Source organism: Carcharodon carcharias, chromosome 10 (assembly GCF_017639515.1).
Source record: "Carcharodon carcharias isolate sCarCar2 chromosome 10, sCarCar2.pri, whole genome shotgun sequence".
Classification (NCBI taxonomy): domain Eukaryota; kingdom Metazoa; phylum Chordata; class Chondrichthyes; order Lamniformes; family Lamnidae; genus Carcharodon; species Carcharodon carcharias.
In genome coordinates this window covers 153,203,925-153,228,025 of record NC_054476.1, presented here as the reverse complement: position 1 = coordinate 153,228,025, position 24,101 = coordinate 153,203,925, and the positions used below count along the sequence as shown (strand labels likewise).

Below are 24,101 nucleotides of genomic sequence, written 5' to 3'. Positions count from 1 at the left end.
TGATACGGTTCCAAGTCAGGATAGTGAGTGACATGGAGGGGGACTCACAAGCATCTGCTGTCCTTGGTTCTCAATCCATTATCAGTTCATTCTGCGATGTGCTTTCCCTACCACCTTTCTCTTTATACTCTATGGGTGGAATTTAATGCCCTCCCTTGTGGCAGGTTTAGTGACAGGGTTCATTTAATCAGGTGGGAGGGTGACAGAGTCCCTACCTCTACCCCAATTAAGTCCATGGCGGGAAGACTCATGGACAACCTTTCTGTCCCTCCCCCACCCTCCCCCTATTGAGGCCCTTAAGTGGGCAACTAGTGCATTCAGTGCCTGACTGAGGGACCCAGCATCAGAAAGAATGGGGCCCACTGAGAGCCACCTCCCTGCTTTGCTGCCATTCTCCCTCCCCTGTGACTCCCACCCCGTGTCCCCCCTCCCACCATCTGTCGCCTGCGATGATACTAGCCCTTGAATGGGTGTCATGCCAGCAGCAGTCAACCCCTCCCATGGCGTTGCCATTCAATAGAGGTGCCAGCCTCTGACTGGCCAAACAGCTTTTGGTGGGTGGGACTTCTTCCCCTGGGGGCCTTGATCCCAGGGAAAGCCCGCCACTGTCCAGTTAAGTGCCTGAGTGGCTCAGGTGTCCTACAATGTGTGGTACTGCCCTCCAAACCACTCCTGGTTCAGGGCTACACCTGTTAATTTTCTTATGACCAACTAGTGGCTACTCTTATGTGGATGAAGTGGGGGAGTTAAGTGTGCTGTTCTTGGGGTTGAAAGTAGTTTAATGAGAATCTTTACAGGAAGAATAGCAATGCAGAACTGAACCGCAATGTGTGGTTCTTGCAGGATATGAGAGTTTCTGAGTAGCAGGTGTTAATATGGACAAGCACATCTGAGAGATGTGTCTCCAACTGAGATTATTTTGGGTCAAGATCGCAGAACCTGAGTTGGAGACAATTGGACACTTCAGGGAGGACAAGTGGTTTCTGGATTATGAGTTTCAGATCATGGACATGGTGATGAAAATTCAGAACCAATTCAATCTTCTCTGATGAGTTCAGTAAACCAAATAGACCTTTTGTACTCTAGGACATTGTTATTGATTGTGCAGCCAGTGTGACTCACTTATAAAACCTAGAGAGGCAGACCTGTCACTGTGATTCAAGTTCTTTTCTCTTGGCTCCCTATAACCTAGCAACCCAACTGCTAGGCTGTACAAACAGCAGGGAGCTTAGCAGCGATCCATACTACCACACTGCATAACTTAAGCTGGTTAAACTCCAGGAACATCCTTTGCACACTTGCAGGTCTCAAAACCTTGTTTCTGACAACTTGCATCTTAGCCCTCTGGACTTGAGCAAGGGCAGTGTATCTTGAGTGGGCGAGAGCATACACAGAAATTCTACATGGACACATTTTTTTAGCTCAGTTCTGAATCTTACACGAGCCAGGATTTTCAGCTTGGCGTGTGGGCGTGCACCCGACACACACGAGTGTGAAATAGTGCGCAATGACATCGCGTGAGCGTCTCAATGTCATCGTGCACTTGCGCAATATTTCGGTCGGCGGGCACGCGCAGGAGTTAGTAGCCCACCTGCCGACAATTAAGGGGGCTGTTAAGCCCATTAATTAATTAATTCAAGTGAATTTTTCCCTACCCGTCCAATCTTACAGTTGGCGGGCGGACGAATAGGCCAAGCGGCCTTTGCATTTTTTGCGAAACCTCATCCACGGGCGGGGTGAGGTTTTGAACAGTGATTAAAAATAAGGTTTTTAAAACCCATTTTTAACATGTCAGAGTTACATAAGGGGACATGTTTTCCTTATCTTTGAATTCTTTATTTTTAATGTTAGAAATCTTCAGCTCCCTGAGGCAACTCTGCGCCTTCAAGGAGCTTTCACTGAGCGCACCTACCGCACGTGCGTAAGCTTCGGCGCTCGTGCTCCTCCCGCTCCCACCCCAACAGCACTGAGGTTATCAGCACGCGTTTCAGACTGTCAGGCCGCGAATTGGCCTGCTAGTGTGAAATCGAGATCGTGGCCCAATCGTGGGCAGCAGTCCATTGTCCGGCCACTCCTGGGCCTGCCCGACGAGGTCAAAATTCTGCCCATGATAATGTTGAGGCACATGACCAACCAAAAGTGTCTCAGACTATCTTCCCTTCCCCCCACCCCACCCCCACTAGGGCCATCTGCCACTAGCTTGTCCTGCTTGCTACCCTTAATGTCCCTATTCCCTAGATAATATCACCACCGTCAACACCCCTTTGTCCTTTTGTCTATGACATCTTTGGCAATCTCTTCTTTGCCTCCCACCTATCACTGGCCCTCTATCCATCTCTACCTGTCCCACCCCCCTCTCCCAGCTTATTTATCACCTCATTTCTCTATTTCCTTAATTCTGATGAAGGGTCATACAGACTCAAAACATCAACTGTGTTCAGATACTGTCAGACCTGCTGAGTTTTTCCAGGTATTTTTGTTTTTGTGCTATCTTATCCTCCTGCCTGGAAGATAATTTGGAGAAGGGTGGGGTGGGGTGGGGATTGGTGGAAAGTAAAACATGTTCACTTGACACGACGAAATGTCCAGCAACTTTTCTGAAATAATTTTAGGTCGACGTTTGTTACCAGCTCAAGTGTAATCACAATATTCTGGGTCCGAGTCCCACTCCAGGGCTTGAGGCATAAAAAAAGGCTTAAGGCTGACACTCCAGTGCAGTACTGAGGGAGCGCTGCACTGTCAGAGATGCCGTCTTTTGGGTGGGACATTACACCGAGGTCCCATCTGTTTGGATTTTGAAATGTAACCAGACTGATTGTCAAATCAGGTTTTCCGTAGTCATATGATTATGCCCTGAGGCCTACCTCTGGAGGCGGACACCTTCGAACAGTTCGATAAAGCCTCTCACTGAGGCAGACACTGAAGAAAACTGCTGTCCTTGTGCATGAAACACCATCTGCCTACTCCAGATGGATGTAAAAGATTATATTCTCTGGAATTTAGAAGAAAGAGAGGTGATCTCATTGAAACCTACTTCTGAGGGGGCTTAATAGGGTGGACACCGAGAGATTGTTTCCGTGATTTGGGGAATCCAAGACACAGCGGCACAGTCTCCAGATAAGGGCCCAATCACGTGGGAGTGAGGTGAGGAGAAATTACTTCACTCAAAGGCTTGTCAATCTATGGAATTCTCTACCCCAGAGGGTTGTGGATGTGCCATCGCTGAATACATTCAAGGCTGGGGTAGACAGATTTTCGATCTCTGAGGGAATTAAGGGACATATTCTTTTGAAGCAAACAAATTAACAAAAAGGGGAGACAAATTAACGAAAGGTCAAATAAACTAATAAAAGTGGGTAACCCCTTAAAGGGACACCGTAACTAAAGAACAAAAAATGCAAAGGAAACTTACAAAAACTCAAATTAAAATTTGCCCCAGCCCCTGCTGTGCCCACCGATCATGGCAGGCCTCCGGTGTGTCGGTGGATACTGCGTGCTCCCGTTCCAGGGATGCCCAGCCGCGAACGTAGCCGTGGAAGAGGGGCAGACAGTCAGGTTGGACGATCCACCTCCCCCCCCCCCACCATCAGCTGCCCACTGCCTGGACCTGTTCATGGCCAATTTAGCCAGGCCAAGGAGCAGGCCCACAAGAATGTCCTACTCCTTCTCCGCACCGGGTGCCCAAAGATTAGGAGTGTGGGACTGAACTAAAAATTAAGAAACAAATTTTTTAAGATAACTAAAAAAGGAGTGCAGCCGACAACAACTTACATACACGCTGTCCACAGAATTAAGGAATATGGGGAGCTGACAAGAAAATGGAGTTGAAGCTCAAGATCAGCTATTGCCATATTGAATGGCGGAGCAGGCTCAATGGATCATATGGTCTACGCCTGCTCCTATTTCTTGTGTTCTTGTGATCCCGTAGCACTATTTCGAAGAAGAGTAGGGGAGTTATACCCGGCGCCCTGGCCAATATCTGTCCCTTAACCAAAGTCTCAAAAAATAACATTATCTGGGTCATTGTCATGTTGCTGACCACATTCATAAATGTTGGCGGAATATAGATGTTAGTCTGCGATGCCAACACAACCAAAACAGAAGGCACAGAGGAAATTCTAAACACATTAATCAGTTCTCACTAATGATGGTGGACTCAAGGTCAAAAGGCTGATTTCCTAATTAGACACTCCCTGTGAGAACTGTCATCACAGGGAGTACAGGTCAGGAAACTGCAGGCCTACAGGCCCTGATGAACATATGAATTGGGAGCATGAGTAGGCCATTTGGCCCCTCAAGCCTGCTCCACCATTTGATAAGATCATAGCTGATCTGATTGTGGCCTCAATTCTATTTTCCTATCTACCCTTTGACTCCCTTGTCAATCAAGAATCTATCGAAATCAGCCTTAAAAATATACAATAACCCTGTCTCCACTGCTTTCTAGGGAACAGAATTTCACACTCTATTGAGCCTCTGAGAGAAAAAATTCTCCTTGTCTCCGTCTTAAGTGGGAGACCCCTTATATTTTAAACTGTGTCCCCCAGTTCTAATCTCTCCCACAAAGGGAAACATACTTTCAGCATCCACCCTGTCAAGTCTCCTTAGGATCTTATATATTTCAATAAGATCACTTCTCATTTTTCTAAACTCCAATGGATACAGGCCAAGCCTATCCAATCCTTCCTCAAAATATAACCCCCTACCTACCCCCAACCTCCAGTGTCAGTCGCGTGAATCTCTGCACAACTTCTAATGTAATTATGTCCTTATGTCACATGAGGGGACATGTTTTAATTATTTTTCATTTATTTATTTTGAGTGCTGAAATCTTCAGCTCCCTGAGGCAGCTCTTTTCCTCACGGAGCTTTTAGTGTGTGTACCTGTGCGCATGCGCGACCTTCAGTGTTTGCGCTGCTCCCACTCCCACGCCAGCAACGCGCGTTTCACGCTGGCTGGCCGTTAATTGGCCAACCGGCATTAAATCGCGGTCGGGAACCAATCACGGGTAGCGGTCGGCTTCCTGACCACTCCTGGGCCTGCCCACCGAGGGCAAAATTCTGCCCCAGATGTGGTGTCACCAACGATCTGAACAACTGTCGCAAATATCCCTACTTTTGTATTCCATTCTCCTTGCAATAAATGACAACATTCTATTTGTCCACCTAATCGCTTGTTCCACCTTACTTTCCATCCATTATGGAGTCCATGGGCCCAGAATTTCCTAACCGTCAATCTTTACAGGTGCTGGTTCTCGCCATGTGCCTCATTATGTTTTTGGGTCTTTTCTGCCATTCTCCCTCTAGATTATTTCAGGTCTCTTATCCTGGATCAAACTTGTTGATGAGCTGCCCATACTTTCAGGAGTCTCTATCCCAACTTTGAGCTTCAGCTAATGTACCTGGGATAACAAAACTGAAAACCCTGTCTGTCAATCATTTTTAGCTAAAAGATCCATCCTATGCCTTCAGGATCTCTCTCGTCTTTGATAACTGAATAGACTACCACAGCTTTAGACTTTGGTTTGAACCATTAAATATTACAACTGAAACCATTGGCTTTGGTCCCTGCACCAAACTCTGTTCCCTAGCTATTGACTCCGACCCTTTCCCTGGCAACTGCCTGAGACAAAACCAAACTGTTTGCCACCTTCGTGTCATATTTGACCCCAATACGAGCTTATCCACACGATCATATTTCCATCACTGTAATATCGCCCAACTTCATTGCTGGCACAGGTCATCTGCAGATGAAATCCTCTTTGTTACCTATAGATTTGACTATTTCAACATTATCTTGGCTGGTCCCCACATTCTACCCTCCATAAACTTGAGATAATTCAAAACTCTGTTGCCCCTATCTTAACTCCCACCAGATCTCATTTATCTATTAACCCTGTGCTGGTTGGCCTACATTGGCTCCCGGTCAAGCAACGGCTTGATTTTAAGATTCTCATCTTTATTTCAAATCCCTCTCTGGCCTTGCCCTAGCCTCTCTCTCTAATCTTCCTCCAGCTCCACAACCTTCTGAGATACCTGCGTTCATCTCATTCTGACCTCTTGCGCATCCCCAATCTTAATCATTCCACCATTGGTGACCATGCCTTCAGCTCCTTGGATCCTAAGATCTGGAATTCTGCCCTAAACCTTTCCCCCTCTCTACCACGCTTTCCTCCTTTAAGACACCTTAAACCTACCTTTTTGACCAAGTCTTTGGCCATCTATCCTAATATTACCTTATGTGGCTCATTGTCTAACCCTGCTTTATCATATTCCTGAGAAGCACTGTGGGTCATTTTATTACAATAAAGATGCTATATAACTATAAGTTGTTGCTGTTGAATGTGTTTTGAAGGGATTTCAGCAGGATTCCTATTTCCATGGGGGATCCCACCTCAGAGAAGGGGTAAAATGGACACCTGCTATAACACAATGTAACTCCAGTCAGAACTGGAGGCTTGTGAGCACTGCATCAATCAATCACCAATGAATTGCTCTAAGTTATCTTATGTAATGGTTGTTTAGCTGCTGGATGAAGAGAGGAGTTACATTATTTATAGAGGACACCAATCTAGGGTTAAACACTGGGATATAGGACAGTAAAGTGGAGTTGAGGTAGAAGATTAGCTCTGTTCTTACTGACTGGTGGAGCAGTCTTGAAGGGCCATATGTTTCTATTTCTTATGTTCTTATGTTCATGAATATTCTAAGATTTTTGTTAGAAACCTTTGAGAATCATGGAATACCGAATCATAAATTCCCCTTCAAGGTGTTCTAATTGAAATGTATAAAATTCTGAGATGGCTTCCGGCGGCTGATGTTGAAAGGCTGCTTTCCCCTGGCTAGAGAGCTGAGGATTCAGGGTCGCACTCAGGAGAAGGGGTCGACCATATAGGACTGAGATGAGGAGAAGGTTCTTCATTCAGATAGTTGTGAATCTTTGGAACTCTCATTGAGTATGTTCAAAAAATTAGGGCAATAGAATTTTGGACACTAAGGGTATCAAGGGATATGGGGTAGGGCAGGAAAGTGGAGTTGAGGTAAAATTATTTTATTGAACGGCAAAGCAGGCTCAAGAAGGTGTACAACCTACTCCCAGTCCTATTTATTTTGTTTTTATGTTCTCAGGAGATTAAATAGGCGGGATATTGAGGGAGTGCTGCATTGTCAGAAGTGCTGTCTTTGGGTCAAGACATTAAAACAAGACTCCACCTTCTTTCTCAGGTAGACATAAACAGTACCATGGCATTGATTTAAAGAGATGCAAGGGAGCTCTCCCTAATATCCAGGCCAATATTTATCCCTCACCCAACATCATTAAAACAGATGATCGCATCGTTGATTGTGGGACCTTGCTGTGCGCTAACAGGGTGCACCACAATTCCTGCATTACAGTCATGATTGCACTTCAAGAATACTTCATTGGGTGTACGATATTTTGGGACATCTGAGATCTGAGGTTGTCAAAGGCTCTATATAAATGGAAGTTCTTTGTTTCTTTTTCAGATCTTATGGAAGTAGCAGGGATGATGAACTGAATGTCATTTTTGTTTTCCATGTTTTTTTATGTTCGCAATGTATTGTAAGGTGTATAATTTGAGCTTACAGGACCCAATCATCTGAAATGCTACTCTTACCTCCCACATTTTCGTCATGATCGTGCAAGTCATCATCAAAATGGATCCCTACTGTGGATGTCAAAGTATCAAGAGGAAAATTCTGAAAATAGGGCCAAGGGACAGATGGAACTAATAATCAGCCAAGATAAAGAATAGGCAGAGGCCAGGATAGAAGTGATGCTTTCTCAGGAAGCTAAGAGTCAAAAGCTGGGATGAAGGCTGATGTGAAGCATAAGAGACATAAAGACTGGGATAAGCTGACAAGGGAGATAAGATAGAGAGAAAACAGGATGGAATCAAGGTCTGGCAGTGGAGATGGAGAGAGCAACAAGGATGTGATGCTGTGACAAGTTGATGGAGCTGATACAAGAAGCACAGTATTAACTGAGAAAAGATGACTGCTGCCATTAGGGGCTTGGCTGTGGATGAAAAAACAGAAGGAGCAGGGAAAGCAGGGCATCCTGCAGAGGAAGAGCTTCTACAAACTGAGTATAAACCTACTTTCAAATGAAAGGAAAAGGCCTCTCTCGAGTACAGGTTTTTGCTGACTGACAAGAATTTATGTTAAATTATGTGTTATGAGGTGAATTTACTGCATTCCGAAACAATTTTTATAAACTGCCAATAGAAATCCTGATCCAAATGTGCTATAACCTGAGGAAAATCCAACATTCCATTTATCAGGAAGTATCTACAAGCTAAAATGTCGACAAAATTCTTCAATTCTGGGGTGAAGACATATTCTGCCCCATGAAAGATAGAGTGGATGGGAAGGGCCTATTTACTTCTGCAGAGAGGTCAGTGACTAGGGGGCATAGATTTAAAATGATTGGTGGAAAGCTTAGAGGGGAGATGAGGAAAACTTTTGTCACCCGGAGGGTTGTGGGGGTCTGGAACTCACTGTCTGAAAGGGCGGTAGAGGCAGAAACCGTCAGCTCACTTAAAAGGTGTCTGGATATGCACCTCAAGTGCCGTAACCTGCAGGGCTACAGGCTAAATGCTGGCAAGTGGATTAGGCTGGGTGGTTCATTCCTCGTCTGGCTCAGACACGATGGGCTAAGTGGCCTCTTTCTGTGCCATAAACTTCCTGTTCTATGAAGTGCACCTCCTGTGATCCAATACCCATCTCCATTGCTAAGGAGTCAACCAAGAAATCCATCAGTGTTCTCACCCTGATCACTATCCTGTGGCCCCGCAGGTTTAAGGACAATGAGTTGTATGTTTTTAGCACATGCAATGTGGGGAAAATGTCCAAGGCATTTCAGAGAGGGTAGTGAGGTAGAATGGACACTGATCCGCAGTTCGGAGAAGAGTTCGTGGAAATGGTTGAAGACATGGAAGTGTCGGCTTTTTTAAAATGCATTTGAAGTTGGGGATAAGTGTCACAAGGAAATGAGGTTTTGAGTGAAGATTTGTGTTTACTATGTAGGCCTCCACTGATAAATAACTTTCCAACGCTTGCCTTCGAGACTCACCCGTGAAAAATGCCACTTGGGTGAGGTACGGGCTGGCTACAAAAATCAGTGGCTTCAGGGAAGGTCGAGAAATCAAAAGGTGAAAATTAGTGACAAAAACTGGGTAAAAGTCGTTTGCTGAGGCTGCGATTAGAGCAGCAGTTTGCAACATTGTTGGGAAACCAGAAGCTTCAGACAAACAAATTGAGAAGTTGTCACTTCAATGTAGCTGGGAGCAGTATTGCGAGCAAACTAATAATTGTGCTCTCCCAGGCTAACAAAGCTGCTAACCTATATTCCCATGTGGAATCAGTGAAGCTGCAGTCTCATCTCTAAATTTAGTGCAGTCATTACACTCTACCTCATCACCTCTGTGTGATATTAATGTATGGTTCAGTAACAAGAATCAGTCTAGAAAAAGATTTTCGGGCAGCCATGCTAACCAAATCTGCAACTGCTAGATCATCCCATGCGGTGGGCCAAGGGACAATGGTTACCCCTATATTTAATCTCCTCCTTTGAGATGTTCCTTAAAATCTCCCTCTTTGACCAAGCTCTTGCTCACCTGTCCCAATATCTCTTTATGTAGTTTGTCCAATAACTTTCCTGTGAAGTGCCTTGCGATGCTACGTTACTGGTGCTATATAAATACAAGTTGCTGTCCTTGTAACAGATAGACAGCTCAGGGTGTCAGTGCAAAAGATCAACATACGCCCAGCTGAAAGAAGAGCGAAAAAAATTTGCTTGAAAGAGCTGAAAATAATGAGCACTTGTCCTACATTTACAAATGGTTCTGGACATATTTATTGTACATTGTAGACAGACACTCATAAACTGTGAGATAAAAACAAAAAAACTGCAGACGCTGGAAATCCAAAACAAAAACAGAATTATCTGGAAAGCCAACTGCGCTCCGACAGTATAAAATCATCTGTAATGAAAAGAAGGTTGTTCTAGTCCACACCTGCTGCAGGCTTTTTAAATCAAATTCTGCTTAAAAGGATGCTGAGTTTCCCTTTAAGAGCCAGGCAAGGCAGTCCAGGACAAAACTTAGCAGAATGCCTGTTCTTTCCCTTGGGGCCCTCACTGTTAAATACACAATCAGCTGTCAACAGCCACTTACCAATAGCACATTCAAAACAGCAAGGACTGATCTAGGCGGGCTTTTTCTATCGGCCACATTCTCTTCCATCTGCTCACTTTTACACAAAAAATTGTGTGTTAATGAGCGTGCAAGACCAGTAGAAAGCACTAACCAACTGCTCTGTATTCGGTCTCTTTTGTGCCCTCAAATATGTTTCTCCATGGGGTAGACCTGGACTTTGTGCAATAGTGCAAGGCGGTTGACAGCCTGTCAGCTGCCCGTGTTACATCATCCCTGTATAAAGTCAGCAAGCTGTTCAAGTAAGAACTTCATGTGGGCCCACTCCTGAGCTTGCTCAAGGCGGCCTCTGTAGGTTCAGGATCAATGCAGCCTGGGGCCCACCCTCTGACCACCCTGCCATTTCTTCTGCACTCTTGCCTGCACCTGAAATAGCAAGTGTGAAATAAAGGACAGTCAGCAGTCAGCGATTAAAATGCAATAAAGCATTTGTAAGGAGTTTGGACAAGATGAACCCCAAGTGCAAGGCCTGAAAGACTTGCAGTCTGAGCCACTTGATTAAATTATAGTCTGAAGCTCAAAGTAAGTCCCAAGCACTTAAAAGCCCGCATGAATGGTGGACTGCAGTTTTATGTGCACGATGAGAGCTGTGTAATATAGCTTATGATTTATAAGGTCCCTTCATTTTGTTCAAAGTTCTGAAAGAAAAAGAAAAAAATATCTGAGAATAAGGAAATAACCTCAGGGGTAAAAGCCTGGCGTGACGTGACCATCTGTAAATGGGGCAGGTGAACCACCCTCCAGCTCACAAAATTCCTGCTCACACCCCCAACACTCACATCTTTCTGATAGGTAGAAGGGGCAGGAGTGGGGATAACATTGTGCAAACATAAGACGTGCAGATGAACAATGCAACACGCCGGCCAGCTAGACAGGGTTGGGTTTACAGGTCTGAAAGGGGAAAAATTATTGCAAGATTGATAACAGCAGAGGAAACGCAGGCCAACGCATGTCATGGTCATTTTAGGAATGGGAGGCGGGGTGTGACGTGAATAAAAGAGTGAAGATATGACTTGCAGCTAACTGCAGCCTGTCATACAGCTTTCAGCACAGTGACAGCTGTTTTAACAGGTGCTCCAGTCAAACTGTTTCCCAGTGTCAGTTGTACAGAGTCAGCATGTATAACTCCCTTGTTCAGAAATCGTTCATGGAGCTTTTACGGTGTAGGCAGAGACCAAAGGAAAAATATCATTTCCGAAAAGCTGGCTATAACTCTGTAATTACAGAAAACGATAAGCAATTGCTGATTTTTAAAAAAATGTAAGTGTGCTATTTTAACATTCAGGTGTTCTATGTTGGAGACATCTATCTAAACACAGAGTAAAATTTCAAAATTTGCTGATGTTGCCAAATTTAGAGGATGCTACCAATCGACTGCAACAGGATACAGATGGGCTAGCGGAACGAGCAGACAAGTGGCAGATGGAATTTAAGACAGAAAAGTGCAAGGTGATGCATATTGGCAGGACGGATGGGGAGAGGCAATATAGACTGACTGACATAGAATTAATGTGTGCAGGGACAGAGGCACCTGAGGGTTCACGTGCAGATCGTTGAAGGCTGCAGGGCATATTGAGAGAGAAATTAGCAAAGAATATTGAATCTTGGACTTCGTAAATAGGGGGTATTCAATACAAAAGCAGGGAAGTTAGACTGAACATTTAGAAAGCTCTAGTTTAGCTGTAATTGGAGTATTGCATCCAGTTGTGGCTGCTACACTTTAGGAAGGATGTGAGGTTCCTTGAGAGGGTTGTTATGGAGGTGTGTTGATATCAAATGGTAAATTTCAATTTCAACTGCTGGACTCACATATGGATTTGTTTTAAAAGGCAGTTTCAACTGTTGAAACAAAGCCACTGACTTAAGATGGCTGCCAGAGGTCACCTGACCTGTCTGCAACTGTAAGTTGGTCAAGCTTCTGAAAGCTTCTAATGTGGATTATAAATAGGATGTGCCCAGAAAACCTTCCTGTGGAATTTCACACCTGCCAATGTCAATAATTACTTCAAGGATAAGACTGAAGCCTAAAATGGCCACCACAATTTGCATCACGAGATAACTGCATTCCATTTTTGTCTGGATGGAGACAGAGTCCACAGAGATAATGGCTACTCTGGAGGTTTTGATATTTTCTTCCTAGTTCATCACATGGAAGAATGGGCCATTCAAAAGTGATGGCTTGGACATTAAAAATTAATCGCCTAGGCCATAACACAATGGCCAAGATCTGTCCAGACCCAAGCTAATCACTTACCTTCTGCGGAATACCCAACCATCATGGAGAGTGGTCATGTGATCAAATCCACCTTTTTGAAATGTCTTTTATTTTTAAAAAAACCTCTGCTTGCTTTGGAGCAGCCTGGAGAAGTAACATCAAGAAAGCAGAAGACATCAGCAGCACTAGGTTGCTCACCTCTCTCTCTCTCTCCCTCCCTCTTAACTAAATTGAACCCTGTTTTGCTTATATGGGCAGCAGACAGAAGTTCTAAAGAAGACTTCAAATTCCACAGCAGTGTTTCAGGAGGTAAACCAAGGAGTACAGCTTTCAGAACTCCTTCAGCAGTGGACAACAGCGCCAAGGACTTACAATCAGTGAACTCCCTTTTTATTTGCCTTTTCATGTTGAAGCTTAAATTAGCCAAAAGTTAACCGCCTCTACTTTGTCCATTGAATTTTTGCATGTGCGTATGGTGCATGCATGTGACGTGCAATGACATTGGGCATGCGTGCCAACATCAGCACACGCCATTGCAATATTTCGGAAGGCGGGTGCTATGAGTTCAGAGGCGCACCCACCCATTAACTAACGGGCCAGTTAAGGCCCTTGAGGCAGTAATTGACATAGATTTTTTGCAGCCCGTGCAATTTTCAGGGCATTGCACGGGCGCAACGGGTAGGCGGGTAGGCCGCAGTTTTAAAAACCCCATCCACGGGCGGGATAAGAGGGGTGAGCGGGCTTGCAAATGCGAGTTGTTAGAACTTCAGTTTATTACTTACTTTATTGCTTGTGTGAACAGGACAACTTCATTTCACTTCAGAGCTGCTTTGACAGAAATAACAGGCTTCAGTTCAGGATTCTGGAGAAATCATAACACTTGGAGCCTTCCAGGTATCAGACAGCCTTCCCTTACCCTGGGAATGGGGATTGTGGTCTCCATTGGAGGTACCTCCTCTAAGGAGGAAGAAAGGCCCAGAAGGGGGAGGAGGAGCCCATATATAGCCTCCAGGGGAGCCATCTGTGGGAGGACAGGCGCAGGCACAAGGGGCGGGGGGTGTGCAAAAGGTAGTCCAAGGTAGAAGGGGCTGCAGAAAATGCCACTATCTTGCTGCCAGGGTTTACAAGCAGCGATGCAGCTACCTCAATATGTCTGAGGTGCAGTGCCGAAGGAGGCTCCGTCTCTCAAGGGAGATAGTGACCTCCATTTGTCAAAAGATTGGCCCCGAGACTGTGTGGGTGGACACCCCATGCCAGTGGCGCTGAAGGTCATGATTGCCTTGAACATCTGTGCCTCCGGCTCTTTCCAGAGGTCGGTGGGTGATATTTGCGGTGTCTCCCAATCAGCTGTCCACATGTCAAGTTGGAGACAGATGCTCTGTTCAGGTGTGCATTGACTTCCATTCACTACCGCATGAATGAGGCCAGCCAGACACAGCGAGCCAGAGGCTTCATGGCCATTGCTGGCTTCCCCCACATTCAGGGTGCAATAGACTGCACACATGTGGCCATCAAGGCACCAGCAGGTGAGCCTGGTGCCTTTGTCAACAGTAAGGGCTTCCACTCCATGAACGTGCAGATAGTGTGATCCTGATCCTGATTCTGCAAGTCTGTGCAAGGTACCCAGGCAGCTCCCATGACGCCTACATCCTCAGACACTCCCAGGTGCCGGGGCTCTTCAGTGCTCCAGCCCAACTGGATGGTTGGCTGCTGAGTGACAAGGGCTATCCCCTCAGAAGGTGGCTCATGATGCCTCTCTGCTATCCAAGAACAGAAGCTGAGCAACGGTACAATAGGAGCCACACCTCCACAAGGGCTGTGGTAGAGAGAAATACCGATCTTCTCAAGGTGCGCTTCTGATGCCTGGACCGTTCAGGGGGCGCACTCCAGTACCCCCCAGATCGTGTGTAGCTGATAGTGGTTGCATGCTACGCTCTCCACAATCTGGCGCTGGAAAGGGAGGACGCAGTGGAGGTAGAAGATGTTGATGCAGCTGCTTTGGCAGCAGACGGATGAGTCCAGTAGTGAATCCGAGGATGTGCACTTTCAGGAGAACACTGAAGGTATAGATGCCGACCTGGGCAACCTCCAAGGAGGCAGGGAGACCCGGGAGGCTTTGATCCAATGCTCCCTCAGCTAGCCTACCAAAGATGAATCACCAACACATGCCAGGGCTGCAGGCTCCATACTCGATACCTGAGAGAAACATTTGCTTGGTCAGCAACATGCACTATGTGCCACTTCAATAAAGCTCAATGACAAACAAGTCACTCATAACACCATGGGTTCCCCTTCACCTGCAGAACTGATGAAACACCCAGAGGCTTGTTGAGAACCAGCACGTTTAATGATTTGCAGCCTGGCACGCAGGAATCAAAGTAAGTGAAAAGGTGTTGAACATCACACCAACTTAACAGGAACTTAAAATTGGGGCAAACATAAACCATTGGTGATAAGCCTGTGTTGTGCCTAAGGTGCTTTACTTTTACGCTTGTGAGTGCTACATCTGGGTGCTTCCCCCTTGATGGCACCAACATTGGAGACAGCCTGCTCACTCTGCTGTCCTGATGGCCTTGATGATCTTGACGAGTGTCCTCTGGCCTGTGGAGCTTGTGCTGGCCCCACCTGGGAGGGAACGGCCAGTGGCTCAGCTGGCATCTCCTCAGTCCACACAGCCTCATCGGATGCCACGGTTACTGGCAGAGGGGTGGAGGACCTGTTGCCACCATCCGGAGCACCCTGAGAGGAGCCCACAGAGACGACAGGCAGCTGCTGCGCTGACGTGAGGTCACTTTGGACCTCCCTGCTCACCGCAGATGGATGGGCACCTAGCTGGCATACTGGGCGCCCAATCCATCTCCCACACTGACACTGATGACCTGAGGTCATTGCCGCTGTGAGGTCCTAGCGCATCCCCAGGAAGCCCTGTTTGATCTCCAGGAGGAGCCTCTCCATGAGAGTCGCCACTCTCTCCATGGAGGAGGCAGTGCGCTCGGCCATGAGGGTCATTGCATTGCTCATGCTCCGCATGGACTCCTCCATCATGGAGAACACGCGTTCCCTCATGTATCTCCACCAGGCAGCATGCCACGATATCCTGGTCCCAAGGGACAGGAGAAGGAGGCCTCCCCCCCACCCAACAAAACGTGCCAGGGAGGCGGTAGCATCATGGGTCAGCTCCCACAATGTGGTGAGATGCACCTGGGTGCAGTGCTGCAGTTGGTTTAATGACCTCCTGCGATCGGGAAGGGTGAGTACCATGTTGGCGTGGGTCACTTAGCACAGCAGTTCGATTGGCCACCCCCGCCCGCTGGACTTCCAGCATCTGCTGCCTCAGGGATGACCCCAGAGGCCCATCATCAGGGGCATGTTCCTGGTCCCCTGCAGTCCACCCACTGCTGGCGCCCTGGGCACTCTCTGTCTCTGCCTACACCTCAAGCGAGTGTGAAGTGCCCTCACCACTGAGACTAATTGACAATCTTATTCCCACCGAGGTGCTGGTAACTGCGCTGGTGCCTGCCTGGCTGAGATGGTGTGAGGCTGGTGTGTTAATGTCTTCTGGGCCCTCAGGGGTCAGTGGTGGTCCCTCTGCTTCTTGAGTCCGGGCGTGCTCTGGTGAGGCTGAAAGGAAGAACAAGGACAATTGATTAGTTGAAGCTGTTACACTGTTAATGTTCAAGCCTGGCACCCAGATCAGGATGCCCTCCTCCTTCCATTATCAATGGGGATCCCATGTTGGAGGCTGAAATCAATATATTCAACAGTGGGATGGTTGCAATGACAGACATTGTGACCTCAGTGCACTGTACTCTTACCTCCCAGTGGCACCCCAACCTCACCGTGGCTGGTTGACCTGGGCGCATGGTGCCTCTCCAGCTCCAGTGTCTCCTGCTCATATCTGGTGAGGATCAGCAGGTGGGGCTGCCCTCTGCCAGTCCACAGCCACTCAGCATTGTTGGGTGCTGCCTTCTCCTGAGAGAGGAGCATTGATTAGTCCACCCTGTACCTGCAGTTCCATTGCAGCCTCGCCACCCCAACCTGAGGAAAATCTTGCAGAGCTCATCTGATTCGTGACCCTGGAGCCGCTATACGCTCACTCCAAGTAGCCAGGGGTCACCCACTCGCACAGATGCTGCCTCCATCACATTTGCTACTCACACTCTCAGAACTTCCAAACCCATGACCACTGCCACCTAGGAGGACAAGGGCAGCAGATAGATGGGAACACCGCCACCTGGAAGTTCCCCTCCAAGTCACGTGCCATCCTGACTTGGAAAAATATCGCCGTTCCTTCACTGTCGCTGGGTCAAAATCCTGGAACTCTCTCCCTAACAGCACTGTGGATGTACCTACACCACATGGGCTGCAGCGGTTCAAGAAGGCAGCTCACCACCACCTTCTGATGGCCAACTAGGGATGGGCAATAAATGCTGGCCCAGCCAGTGAAGGCCCATACCCTGTGAACGAATGAATGAAGAAACAAAATTCTGAGGTGTGGGCGGGCGGTGGGGGGGGAGGTTTGCAGGCGGGGGTGGACAATCGAACTGCTGTGCTAAGTGACCCATGCCAACAGGGCGCTCACCCTTCCCGATCGCAGGAGGTCATTAAACCACCTGCGGCACTGCACCCAGGTGCATCTCACCACATTGTGGGAGCTGACCCGTGATGCTACCGCCTCCCAGGCACGTTTTGTTAGGTTGGGGGGAGGGGGGCCTCCTCCTCCCGTCCCTTGGGACCAGGATATCACGGCGTGCTGCCACCTCCTCGAGGACCTGCCCTCCTGCCTGGCCTGCTCTCCGAATAGGTTCTCCATCAAGCTCCTGACCGAAATCAGTGGCAGCCTTAGGACGGCTGCCCTGCGGCGTTTTGGAATGGGGGCCCCCCGGGTCACCATTGGACCCCTCCCACCTCCGCCCTCCCCTTCCCGCTGATCGCGGGAGCTGCGATTTACGCTGGGTGGGCCTTCATTGGCATTGCCCGGGTAAAATCGTGGTGCGCACCTGATCGCGGGTGGCATTCGGGTTTCTGACCACCCCTGCCCGCTCTCACCGACCCTGCCGGCCAGCTGAAAAATTCTGGCCAATATCTTTACCTGGGTGGGTTTTCAAGCACAAGAAAAAAACCGACCCCTTACTTGTTTAAACTCAAAGCCTGTCTGACTGTGTCCTTTGCAATCAGTGTGTAAGCAATGAAGTGTGTACACTGACTTGGCCCATTCATCCCTTTAATTTTTTTCTTTAAACCTGTTACATTCAGCTGAGGATTGGGAAAAAAGAGGGGGGAGTCCTCCCACCCTTCCTCACCCTCTTCTTCCCAGGCTGCAAAGGAGAATAGTTTCAGGGGTAAGGATTTTAGCTACAAGGTTAACTTAGAACCATAGAAAAGTTACAGCACAGAAGGAGGCCATTCGGCCCATCTTGTCCATGCCAGCCCGAGGACACCCAGGTGCCCTTTCTAATCCCACCTTCCTGCACCCAGGCCATAGCCCTGCAGCTTACAGCACTTAAGGTGCGGATCCAGGTACTTTTTAAAAGAAGGATCTGGGGTTATTTTCCTTAGAGCAAAGAAGATTGAAGGGAGATTTGATAGCGGTGTACAAGATTATGCCAGGTTTCAACAGGGTGGACAGATAAAAACTGTTCCCATTCGCTGATGGTACAGGGACTAGGGGACAGAGATTTTAAGGTTTCGGGAAAGGGATACGAGGGAGATATGAGGAAGAAAGTTTTCATGCAGTGAGTGATAATGACCTGGAACTCACTACCTACAAGGGTGGTGAAAGCAGATTGCTGGCATGGACTTGATGGGCCAAATAGCCTCCTTCTGTGCCATAGTGACTCTGACTATAAGAAGTGGAAGCAGGGGTAGACCATTCAGCCCTTTGAGCCTACTCTGTTATTCAGTAATCATTTAATGCAGTGATGCCTTTCAGAGTCAAATAGCTGCCCAACATTATTTGTAAGGAAGACCCACTTGGGGAAGGCAGTGAAGGGCTGTTGACCTGCATCTCTGCAAAGGTTAACACTTAGGACGGAAGACATGAAGAGTCCAAATATTATTTCATTCTTGGGGAGGGGTGGGATTATAGAAGGCTCAAATTTTACATTTATATTTTAACCTATGCAGAGTCCAAGTCCATTATTATCGATTTTATTTCTTTCATCTAACCTGCCACTGCCTTAAAGGGGCAATGATGTTACATTGGAGTTACTCCAGGAGTCATTCACTCCAAACCTCCCGCCCATTCAAATGCAGCCATGATGAGTCATTGAAATACAATGACTGTGCTGGCTCAGCTTCTGTTGTATCTGGTTCAGGGTGATACATCTACAGGGTACGTTCTTTTTTTTTGAAATGTTGAGCCCCTCTCCACCTCTCTTTATTAACCCCTTCATCCAGCTCCTGCCACCAGGTGCTGCCAGTGTTTGCTGGAGTGGGCCAACTGAAATCAAAACAAAAGCCCATGGTTATTCCTTTATGGGCTATTCCCACCTCCTCCAATCGTATCGCAGAGCAAGCTGCTACAGACGGAGCAAATAGGAAAGGTTTGAACATTAGTCCTACCCTCAATCTCTTGTTTGTGCTGCAAAAACCTGAAAGCGCAGAGCCCAAGGTTACTGCATATGAGGCCGATTGAACAAGCTACCTATAGCAACACTGCCGTGTTGTGATGATACAAAATGCCATTGGAAAAATAAACATCAGCAGCTCCCACAGGCTTTGGTGCCTTTTTTGTTCTTAGCTTAAAGACCGTCCCTAAGATTCACAACAGTTGTTTGTAAAGTCATTTTCAATCATTTAAACCCAGGTTACTCACAGGTGGCAGACCAGATGCTCTTATTAAAAGTGCTATTTTTTTATGATTAGCCCATTTTCAACTGCATCGATAATACTGCACCAGGTTACCGCTCTTAAATACATCAAGGAAGAGATTTAATGCAAAAGAAAAATTAAGAATTACCTTCAGTTATGCAGACTGGCGCTGGAAGATGTTATGTTTGTGATTATGCAGGTGCGTTTTAGCAGAAATTTGAGCTGTAACCCAATCAGACTGATGTCAAACCCAACATATGGCCCATTTCCCAATTGTGCCTCAAAGTGGAAACATACTGGGCTGAATTTTCCCTCCGGGGGTGGGAAAGAGAGGTCAGGACTGTTTTCAGGTGCTGAACCTGTCCCCAGGGGGAAACAGTCACTCACTTGTGATTTTCCCCAGTGCGACCAGTTAACAGCTGGGAGACAGGCTCTCTGTCTAATTAAGGGTGGTGGGCAGGCTCTCAGTGCTGGAGGGGCCAATCAGAGGTAGGATGTAATGGAAGATAGGTAAGGGAGAAGGTGGTTCAAGATGGAGGTGTCCTCTCTCCAACTTTTTTCTTAGAACTTTAATTGAAGACTGGATCCTGCAGCCACGCCACCTCTAAGGGCAGGGGGTTGGTGGGGGAGGCCCTCTTCAGGACGGCCAATGACTGCTTCTGCACCCAGACAAGGCAGTAAACCTGCCTGGTCCCCCTTTGGGGGCACCGGGTGGGGAGGGGGGGTGGGGGGGGGTGGGGGGGGGGGGGGTTGGGGGGGGTGGGGGGGTGCGGTGTCTGCCGCTGGGAAGGCTGCTTCCAGGCACCTAAACTTGCCCTTCCCCACCTCGGGGACCTAAAGGTTAACTGTAAAATTTCTAGTCAGTCACCTTTAATTGGCCTCAGTTAGGTTCTTAATGAGCCTAACTGGCCACATGTGAGCTGTTAGTCCTGCCATCCCTGATCCTGCCTCCACAAAAATGGCTTGGATCCAGGGTGGAACTGGGGAACCAGCACTCTGGGGCCGGCACGGTTATTTTTTGGCTCATGCCTGCCTGGGAGCCAAAATTCCAGCTCCTTGAGTGCTCAACACCAAACTAGAAAGCAAAGCAGATTGAACATCTCCCTCCAACCCCTAGCATTTGGTGTCTGGGCTGAGGGGCGCACATCAGTAAGTTCTTCAGTCAAGCACATGGCAGGGTTTATGTTCTGTTCTGTAATGGACAATATTTATCCCTCAGTCAACATCTAAAACAGATGGTCTGGTTATTTATTTGATTGCTGTTGGTGAGATCTTGCTGTACACAAATTGGCTGCCATGTTTCTTGACATTACAACAGTGACTACGATTCAAGAGTACTTCATTGGCTGCAAAGCACTTTGGAACATCCTGCAATCACTAAAGGTGCTTTGTAAATGCAACAAATTATTGTTATTTTTGACATGGCCCCCTTTTCTCAGTTGGGAAGGTTAAAGCGGACTTCAACCCATTGATTCTAGATAAAGCAGATGAGGTAAAAATCCTATGACCACACCACCCCAAAACCAACTAATTGAACAGTTCTATCTGTGCTTATATTTTTTATTGGTTGTGTTTCCCTTGCTTGAGTTTTTGTAGACCTGAATGTTTGAAAAGAGCTCAGTGGTGTGGGAAGACATTAAAACACGAGCATGGTCCCTTTAAGTGATTGGTGGCGGGAGTGAGGGATGGAGAGGTTGGAGACATTAGATCATGTGGTGAAACCTTAAGGAATATACACAACCAGACTTAGCAACCCTTGTTGCTACTCTTCCTCCAGGGCTCTCTCTCCAAGCCCCAATCCATCCAATGCAATGAACATATCCTTTGAAAAGTGGAGGATCCAGAAGGAAGGTTCTGTACCATAGATTTTCCATTTAGACGATATCCGTTAACATTCTTCATTCTGTTCTGCTTGTAGGCCAAGACTGTGCATGGCTCCCTAGAGAACACCCAAACAGGCCGAGGTAGAATAGGACGTAGGCAGCAGAATTGGTACCAACCAGCAGATCTCCTAGTGAATGGCAGATGTGCAACACAATCCTCACAATATATTATTCTGCAATCAAGGTGGACCTGTGATTAAAGATGATCTGTTCCTTTAAGGTCACAAGCTCTAATTATGGTGAACAGCGGAATTTAATCTAAGTTTGATCACTATTTGGTGAGAGAAATTTGTACATTGACAGGTAGTTGCAAAATTTTCCATTCCAGAGCAGAAGGATAATAAGAAATTATGATTTTTTTTTTTAAAAACTGTTGACATGATAAAGTCCAGCACCTAGACAGTGATGGAAATTCTCTAAACTTTTACGTTTAATAACAATTAATAGGCAGGACCACGTTTCATAGACCTGGACGACATGATTGACTAAAGCTTCCAACATAGTGCCTATCACAAGGTCCTGGAGATGAACGGGCAATGCTGCAACATTTAGTCCCTGTATAATGTTTACTGTTTTTGTGCTCAATACTTGCTTGTGGGTTGCCCTCCCTTTCACTATTGCAAATGTGACTCATTTCTGGGTTCCATAAATGACTGTTAAAATATCATCAAATCCCAAAGGTGCTGTCATGGCACAAATGACTCAAGTGTGAAGGGATGAGGTGTTGGGGAGATGGGGAATGAGTCTACAAAGCAGCTTTGACTCCAAACTACTTATAAAACTTGCATCGTTCTAAGGATTGTGTGCTCCTGACATTGAGCCAATTAATCTACTCTCTGTCTGCCTTTTTGGGGCCAACAGAAGCTTTGGACAGAGTGAAGATGTTGCCTGTCCTGAGCTGATTTGTGGAATCCTTACTGTGGTTTTTTTTTGCTCTGGAAAGATACTTCATTTCTGGTAATATTCAAAATCCATGAGTCTTATTCATTCAGGAATAATTCCATCAGTTCCAAATAGCCTAGGAAATCCGTCTGCTTTGCTGGTGCAGACCTGCATGTAGAGTACAAACAGCAGCACAGACTAGTTGGGCTGGATGACCTGTGTCTGTACTTTACATTGTGTGTAATTCCAAGTAAAGTGACAAAAAAAATGTTCACTCGCCACCCCTCCCCCCAACCCCCACCTCCCCCAACGACATCTCCAAAGACCATGAACATCATGAACTTTGTGAATGATATTTTTGAGAGAGCAGGGTTGGTGAGATTTGCTGTCTGGCCTGATACCGCAAGCACTCGACTGTCAGCTCTCAGGAGATCCAGACTGCTGTGTACCGAGTGCTGCTGCCCAGGGTTGTGCAGGGAGGGAGGAGGGAGAACTGGCCAAACATGCAGTGTCAGAAGACTGTGACCAACCCACTAGTTCCAAGCATAAAACAATGGTACTGAAAATAAGTACAATCAAAATAAAATGAATAAGAATAAATAAAATGCTGGGCAGTCTATTGGAAGGAAATAGATGAGAGAGAATGGCAAAGTAAAGACAATGATCAGTCCTGTTGGGATTTCTCTCTATATGGTGTAGTAACCCGTCCAGTTTCACTCCTAGATCACTCCCTTTATTCATGTCTCTTTCGTTCTTCCCTCTTACTTGGAGTTTTGCGCTACTCTTGTCCTGGGTTTACTGCATTCTTGTTAAATTGGCTTGTTTTTGAAAAAAATGTCTAAAGAACGTACTCTAAGTTAATAGCTCCCCCGCCCCCATGGAGAGAGTGCTGCTGAAAACGGTCCCAAGTGAGATAAGCTCCAGATATTGAGCCCAGGTTCAGTGCGGTGGGGCTGTTTCAATTGTTCAGTTTGACAGTGAGGCATGGGTTAGGATAACCCCTCTGTTATGATGCATTCATGTTACAAGTTCAGCCTCAGTGTGAAGTAATTTGTCAATGTGTGAGCTGACTCTGAAGTAAAGTGGAATAAGACAGGCTCCTCCAGAATCTCGCTCCACTTCACTCCTGTGTCAGGCTGGCCACTGACTCTGCTGCTTCACTTACACCAAAACTGCAGTGTGGATGCAAAGCAAAACAACATCACATCCATCCTACTCATGTAATGAATACAGCCTTGGAATTGGAGAGATGCCTGGCAAGGGGTCCTGGGGAAGCAGAGCTTAAAGATACCCTGTCCCAACTTCTAACCCAGGAAATCTGCCTGTTTTACTTATCTCCCGCACAGAAGAGGGCTTGTGAGAAGTCTGCTCAATGAGAAACCTCTCCTGCCTCTCTCAGTGCTGCAGAATAAACTCGACTTGACTCTGTGCCTGACTCAAAGAAGGCACTGCCAGTTTCTCCTCAAACACTCGCCACCTAGACAATTAAAAAGCTGATCTTAAACATGACAGCTGTTTCAAGTGTTGGAACTGGCTTCTGAAATCCTGGACGAGGAAAGGGGATAGAATTCCCGACCATTAACCCTTTGGCAAAGGGTGTATTGGTGCTGGGTGAGGGAAGGATTGCGTTCAATTACAATACCCTTCACTTTTAAATTGCAGGTGTAACAACGACATGTTGTGTTTATCATGTCCGCAGTGTTGTGAATATCTCAAAATGGGTACATTGAGGAGAAATAGACGACAAGCAATAATAGGAGTAATAACCAAAAATATGGTCAAAGAAGGTTCTTTTAAAGGAGAAGGGGAGGAGGTGGAAGATGGAAGGTTTGAAGAAGCGACTACAGGGAGTACAGGCCAAGACAGCTGATGGCCCTGCCACTGATGTGCAGCTGAGGGAGGTGGGATGTACCGGTGATCAGTGTCCAGACTCTCACACACTAGGACAGAAGATTCAGGAAAAGGTGCTCCAGGCATCTGTAAGGCTCTTTACCACCGAGAGTTATCATCAGGAGATAGAAAGAAAAGAAAAATTGGATGGGGGCTATCCAACGCAATGTGGTAAATGCACTGG

The 24,101-nt window shown here is 46.8% G+C and overlaps 1 long non-coding RNA gene across 1 annotated transcript in view; it reads left to right on the top strand.

The window, feature by feature from the left end:
- Positions 1 to 21,413, top strand: part of LOC121283286 — a 47,901-nt gene extending 26,488 nt beyond the window's left edge. The window contains exon 3 of the long non-coding RNA XR_005944226.1: positions 21,181 to 21,413. This is a non-coding gene — a long non-coding RNA (uncharacterized LOC121283286). The remainder of the gene's footprint in view (positions 1 to 21,180) is intronic.
- Positions 21,414 to 24,101: the final 2,688 nt, after the last annotated feature.